The sequence below is a fragment of the Sinocyclocheilus grahami genome, unplaced genomic scaffold (genome assembly GCF_001515645.1).
Source record: "Sinocyclocheilus grahami isolate Dianchi unplaced genomic scaffold, SAMN03320097.WGS_v1.1 scaffold342.1, whole genome shotgun sequence".
Taxonomy (NCBI): Eukaryota; Metazoa; Chordata; class Actinopteri; order Cypriniformes; family Cyprinidae; genus Sinocyclocheilus; species Sinocyclocheilus grahami.
In genome coordinates this window covers 748115-755868 of record NW_015505521.1, presented here as the reverse complement: position 1 = coordinate 755868, position 7754 = coordinate 748115, and positions in this window count along the sequence as shown.

Sequence of the window (7754 nt, the reverse complement as noted above, 5' to 3'; positions counted from 1 at the left end):
TATATATATATATATATATATATATATACACACATACATATACACATACATACACACACACACACACACACACACAGAGACAGAGAGAGAGAGTTTCAGAGAATTTCTTTTGTTTGTAGTTACTCTTTTACCATATGATTTCCTGATCAATTGCAAGTTGTGGACCGTAAGCATAGATTGTCCTGATACAATGTCGTCATTGGGCGTTCAATGACAAAACACAATATCAATGCACACATACTGGTTCCAACACATTCTTTTCAAGGCCTGAGAATGTGGACATTGTTGACTAGCGAGCTAAAAATGGTGCTGCTGGGAGTTTTGAGGTGCACCCACATTTTTTTGATGATTGAAGTTAAAGCAAATACAAACAAGGCTGTGTCTGACCTGGTTCTGTTATCAGAGGTTAAAGGGGTTTGAATAGAGCTCAAGAGGCACTTCAGTCAGACCTCTTCAGTCAAAAGTAGTCCTAGTAACAGCACACGCAAACATCAGCAACAAAGGACTAGAGTGGTTAGGCAGACCAAAACAAAAGAAATGATCATAAGCATCCTCCGTTACTCTGTATTTGCACGTGTATTTAAGCCACCTCATAGTGCAGCTAACAACACAAACAAAAACCATGGTAGAAAAACAAAGATGGTGTTAAACTTCATGTACTCATGGCCTGAGAAACAACAAAGCACATCACCTTGACATCATTGAATTTCTGTCAAGAGTTCTGTGACAGCCGCTGTTTGTGGATACCATAGAAATTAATGAAAATTGCCATAAACGGAATCCTACCTATTGTGAAATTGTCTGTGACTTCTCTTATAAAACAGCATTCTAAAAATAGATCCAAATGCGTTGACTGTGGACTTCAGAAAACACAGTGGACCAACACCAGCAGATGACATGGCAGCCCAAATCATATTCGGAACAGAACAATGGGTTTAAAGAGTATAAAAATAATATAAAAAACACAGGTCCTGCCTGTTGTTGATTAATACCAGTAGTGATGTTCTACAATGTTGTACATTGATGTTGTACATAGTCATGTTGCTGGAAATTGAGTAATCACTGTCGCAATGTGTGGTGAGCCAGGGTCCTGATTTGCGTACACTATATACTGATTCATGAGCTCAGGAGCTGATTGAGACGCACCCCTAGATGTTTGCAATGATGTTGTGGGCAGCTGTCACGGGCTTGACATGACTTGGGTCCCTCATTCAGTCTGCGGGATTTTCTATTAAACATTTTATCATCCACTAGGCAAAAAATCCTAAATTGTATCGCTTCCAAAAGTAGAAGCTCTCCTCTCCTCAACAAGATGATCATTGCAGAGATGATACAGCATGTGTTATGTCCTGAAGTAGAATATAAGAATGACCAAAAATAGTCCTTTTAAAACTAGATTATAAACAGTAAATGGCTCATGATTTCAAACACATTAGCAGTTGGGCCATTTAGTCATGTGACCCAGTGTGGACACTGTCGTGGTATTATGATTCGGTTTAAATCCTGTGGCGGTGACCCAAAAAAGCCAACAGGAACTTATCTTGTTCCCTAGTCAAACATGCATTCCACACTAAGGGTGCTTTCACACCTGGCCCGTTGTTTCGGAACCTGGCGCGTTTCCCCCTTAGCTCGGTTCGTTTAGGCATATGTGAACACGGCAACCGCGCTCAGATACGCGCCAAAACAATCGGTCCGAGATCGCCTGAACGAGGTGGTCTCGGCTCGATTGAAAACGAACTCTGGAGCGGTTCGGTTGTAGTGAGAAAGCAATCTGATCCAACGGACCAACGAACCAGGCTATATCACAATGTATGATGGGTAATTACATAAGTTCTGTGAAAAGCATTAGCTTTGTTGTTTTGCTAATACCTCAAAATGAACCAGTGAATGTCTTCGCCATTCAAAAATCAAAGTGCACTTTTTCATTTTATAATGCCATTGCTCTTCTTCGTAGTAGGTGCATTTTAAAAAAAATTTCCCGATCAATCCTGGACTCCTGCTCAAAATTATAAATTAATATAAAGACAGCTACCAAAACACAAACAAAAAAAACAATAAGCCCGCAAAGCTGTTGTCATTCCCATCCTGACGGATAACAGCCGTGACAGCGGTGGAATCCCGGAAATTAAACCGTGGAACTTTGACAATCAGGGTATCTTCCGTCCAATCGTATTTTAATTTAATATAGAAATCTGAAAAATGAAAAACGGCACATATTTTGTTTTTCTATTGTTCAAACAAAACGAAAAATCAAGAATCCGGCTTCATTTTTAGAAAACTAATTCGATCTCAACATGTGGGTGGGAATTGTGACTTGTGGCCAAGTAGGGTGACCCATACTCGGAATTAGTGCTCTGCATTTATCCCATCCAAAGTGCACACACACACACACACACACACACACCAGTGGGCAGCCATTTTTTTGCTGCGGCGCCCAGGGAGCAGTTGGGGGTTCAGTGCCTTGCTCAAGGGCACCTCAGTCGTAGTATTGAAGGTGGAAGAGAGCGCTGTACATTAACTCCCCCCACCAACAACCCCTGCCGGTACGAGACTCAAACCTGCAACCTTTGGGTTACGAGTCCAACTCTCTAACTATTTGGCCACGTCGTGGCCATGAAACGATGAATGAAATGCGCCTCTCCGCTGATTGGTCAACCAAACATTACAACATAATAATAGTCCTTAAATAACATAATAAGAGTCCTCCGCTTCTACAGATTCTTAACGTGTTTATTTCTACTACATCAAACAGCCAGATTAACGAATGGCTTGACACAAACCGTACCGAGGCAGAGCCTTTTGGCCCTTAAGCACACCGCCTTTTTTATTATAGCTAACCACCTATCAAAATCTGTGTGGCAAAGCTGCGCGACGACCTGCAGCGCGGGGAGAATGTATTATAGTGAAGCACAGACCACTATCAATTTATGTGAACGTACAGTCATAACTTTTGTTTTAGACAATACGCTGTGTTTTAGACAAAGGAGAAACTTGAATAATATGACAGATATGAAAATAAATGACTTTGTGTAATTTACCTTCACAGCACATCTATTCTTTTTTTTATTCATAGAGCACTTTCTAGAAATTTAGGAAATCATACGTTGTTATCCCGCTGGCATGGGACTATTTGTTCCTCAGAGTGCTTGTTTCAGTGATTGAATTTAGTGAAATGTGAATTTGACGTCATTATTTGAAGGTGAACTCGTTTGAGTTATAAGAACATATGCAAACCCTGAAATAACACTTCGAACAATAAGCCAGTGTCATCAGTGTCAGAAATAAACTTTCCCATAAGGGGCAACAACTGATGTTAATTTTTTTTTATTTAAATTTTTTTACCTTTTGTATGTCATCTTTAACTAAATTCTTACATCAAATAAATTAGAATAATATGACAATAGGCTGTTACCTCTCTCTCTAGGGCTCTGGTTTTAATGTTTGGTTGACCAATCAGCGGAGAGGGGCGTTTCATTCCCGCCCACATGTAGAGATAGAATATTCAAGTTGCTTATTCGTTTTCTATCCCTGAACGTAAAAACGAAAAATGAAGCCAAATTCTTGATTTTTCATTTTGTTTGAACAAATGAAAAACGAAAACTGTGTTTTGTTTTTTACTTTCAGATTTCAATATTAAATTAAAAAACAATTGGACGGAAGATACCCTGATTTTTGACCAATGAGAGAACAGTTTACTTGGGTGTAATAACAAATTTGGTCCGTTTAGAAACTTTGCCATGTGAAAGCGAACCGCACCAAGAATATAAGCCAGTGTCATCAGTGTCAGAAATAAACTTTCCCATAAGGGGCAACAACTGATATTAATTTTTTTACCTTTTGTATGTCATCTTTAACTAAATTCTTACATCAAATAAATTAGAATAATATGACAATAGGCTGTTACCTCTCTCTCTAGGGCTCTGGTTTTAATGTTTGGTTGACCAATCAGCGGAGAGGGGCGCTTCATTTCATGTAGAGATAGAATATTCAAGTTGCTTATTCGTTTTCTATCCCTGAACGTAAAAACGAAAAATGAAGCCAAATTCTTGATTTTTCATTTTGTTTGAACAAATGAAAAACGAAAACTGTGTTTTGTTTTTTACTTTCAGATTTCAATATTAAATTAAAAAACAATTGGACGGAAGATACCCTGATTTTTGACCAATGAGAGAACAGTTTACTTGGGTGTAATAACAAATTTGGTCCGTTTAGAAACTTTGCCATGTGAAAGCGAACCGCACCAAGAATAAAAAAGCAACATTGTAATAATTGTAATCCCTGTTTCGGAAAAAAGCAATCGATCTACAGGTGTGAAAGCACCTAAGTGATTCACTGTCTAACTTTCTGTGTGTCATTGTCTTTCTCTCTCTCTCTCTTATTCAGTGGGTTTCAGTGACTTGGGTGTAACATTGTTATAGTGATGATAAGTTTGTTTGAAGTCTTTGAGAATGTGACACCACTTGTAAAAGCAGAAGGAAAGCAACACGCAATACATGAACTCCCAAAACAAACATCAGTCAATTAAACAAATCAACAAGGAAATAGGAAACTACTTGATCCTTACTGAAAATGTGAGTAAAAAAAATGTCTCACACCCACAAAAACAAGTTCCTCAACACATGGGAACTTACATCATTTTTTTTTATGATTCCCAGGTCATCTCTGCTGTGACTTGCTCCTGCAGTGAGCCTAAAAGTAGTTCTCAGACATTATCCATTATATTCAAATGACACACCCAACTGGTAGAGGCTGGTATCTCAAGTTCCTGAGAGAGTCAAATATATACCAACAGCACTACAGTTTAGACTCGCTGGGGGTCACTGAGTCACTTAATTGTAATCCCTGTTTCGGAAAAAAGCAATCGATCTACAGGTGTGAAAGCACCTAAGTGATTCACTGTCTAACTTTCTGTGTGTCATTGTCTTTCTCTCTCTCTCTCTTATTCAGTGGGTTTCAGTGACTTGGGTGTAACATTGTTATAGTGATGATAAGTTTGTTTGAAGTCTTTGAGAATGTGACACCACTTGTAAAAGCAGAAGGAAAGCAACACGCAATACATGAACTCCCAAAACAAACATCAGTCAATTAAACAAATCAACAAGGAAATAGGAAACTACTTGATCCTTACTGAAAATGTGAGTAAAAAAAATGTCTCACACCCACAAAAACAAGTTCCTCAACACATGGGAACTTACATCATTTTTTTTTATGATTCCCAGGTCATCTCTGCTGTGACTTGCTCCTGCAGTGAGCCTAAAAGTAGTTCTCAGACATTATCCATTATATTCAAATGACACACCCAACTGGTAGAGGCTGGTATCTCAAGTTCCTGAGAGAGTCAAATATATACCAACAGCACTACAGTTTAGACTCGCTGGGGGTCACTGAGTCACTGCAATATCCAACTGTATCAGGAGTCAGAGCACGTGAGCTTCATTGTCTTCACTCCCATTGATACTAGTCATTGCATCACTGTGCATTTGCATAAAGTTGAACCCAACTCAGTTCTGCCCTTGCTAAGCACTCTGGATATGACTTTTGCTGTTCCTTTTGTGATTTATCTATAAAAAAAAAATGCTCACAATTTCTACCAGATTTGTTTTAGAGCTATATAATATATATATATAGCTCAAAAAAAAAATATATATATATATTAGGGGTGGAACGGTTGAACTTACTCACGGTTCAGTTTGTATTACGGTTTTAGAGTCACGGTTTCTGTACGGTTCGGTATGTGCTATGTTTAAGGAAAAACTATACTGTCAAATAAAAATAAAGAAAATGAGAATAATCTATCTAACTACAAGCAACAGCACAAATAAATACAATAGAGTAAAGATGCAAATAAAATAAACAGTGATTTTCAGTTTTTTTTAGGTAGGCCTAACATTAGTTTTTTAGGTACAGAAATTGTAAAAAAAACAGTAAAACAGCATTGCATATGTGACTGTATAAATTAAAGATGAATCTTTATTAAAGTTACAAAAGCTATTCAATCAAGAGCAGTGAGTGATTTCTTTGTTGTTGCTGTTTGATTAATATTAAGAAAGTGCTGTCACTTTAAGACACTTGTAAGTACGTTCAGCCGGCTATGTCTGCTATAGGATACTTACCAAGACGGGCATTTTGACATCATTTTTGTGTGAATTTGTCCATTTAAACACAATACTTCAGAGAGAGCTTAATATTTGCGCGGTTCTGAGGCACGGGTTTGCGTGCTTCGGATGAGCGCACGCACAAATCTTCTCACTGTGCGCGTGAGCTTGCGTCCTCTGGCTCTTAAATGTTTAAACTGGCAAGGCTTAATAAATGAGTTTAGTTTAAACACAGATATCAACGTGTGCTCTACAGGTCTCACCTGTGCGCGTGCGCTATCAGCACCCGGGTGATGATGAATATATAAATTATATAGCTCTATGAGCAATCAGGTAGAAACTGACAATTTATTTAAAGTCTTTATTTTTTTAAATATATATATATATAAAAAATTTCAACAACTGGAAAACTTATAGGGCCTTTCAATATTGTTGTGTAGAGTATGGGTTGTGGGACTCAAAATGGTCGAGAACCACTGGTCTATATAATAATACATCACCAAAGTATGGACTTGGAGGAAGAGTGCAAGGGCCGAGAGCAACATTTGACTAAAGGGTTAAGGTTGGAGTGGTTAGCATGAGCCCAATAGCTCCTTCTAGCAGCTTTTATGCAACCTCATGCAATGACACACTGAGACTTGCCAATTGTGTGTTCACACTTGCCCGTTTTTTTCGATTAAAATGGACTCTGGAGTGATTGCTCTGGTAGACTGGTTCATTTAAATAAATGTGAACGCTGCCATTTGAACAAGCATCAAACCGAGATTCCCTTAAAAGAACAGAATGCTCAATAGTGTTGGGTCGTTCTTGAACGATTCGTTCATTTTGAACGAATTTTTAATGTGACTCGGGAAGAACGAGTCATCTCGGGGAGTGATTCGTTCAGTCGCGCATGCGCAACATGCTATAGGTTCTGTACTGGAATTAGTCAAGTAGGTCACCTGTTTCGAGTCTTCGGGTTTTTCCGAGTCGTTCATTCATCACATGAGAGCCCCATAAGTTTACCCTATGCAGTCTGAGCCGGAAAGAGAATTGATTAGTTCATCTCTTGAGTCTTCGGGTTTTTCCGAGTCGTTCATTCATCACATGATAGCCCCATAAGCTTTAACCAATGCAGTCTGAGCCGGAAAGAGAATTGATTAGTTCATCTCTCGAGTCTTCGGGTTTTCCCGAGTCGTTCGTTCATCACGTGACAGCCCCATAAGTTTACCCTATGCAGTCTGAGCCAGAAAGAGAATTGATTAGTTCATCTCTCGAGTCTTCGGGTTTTCCCGAGTCGTTCGTTCATCACGTGACAGCCCCATAAGTTTACCCTATGCAGTCTGAGCCAGAAAGAGAATTGATTAGTTCATCTCTCGAGTCTTCGGGTTTGAGTCGTTCATTCATCACATGACAGCCCCATAAGCTTTAACCAATGTAGTCTGAGCCGGAAAGAGAATTGATTAGTTCATCTCTCGAGTCTTCGGGTTTTCCCGAGTCGTTCGTTCATCACGTGACAGACCCATAAGCTTTAACCAATGCAGTCTGAGCCGGAAAGAGAATTGATTAGTTCATCTCTCGAGTCTTCGGGTTTTCCCGAGTCGTTCGTTCATCACGTGACAGACCCATAAGCTTTAACCAATGCAGTCTGAGCCGGAAAGAGAATTGATTAGTTCATCT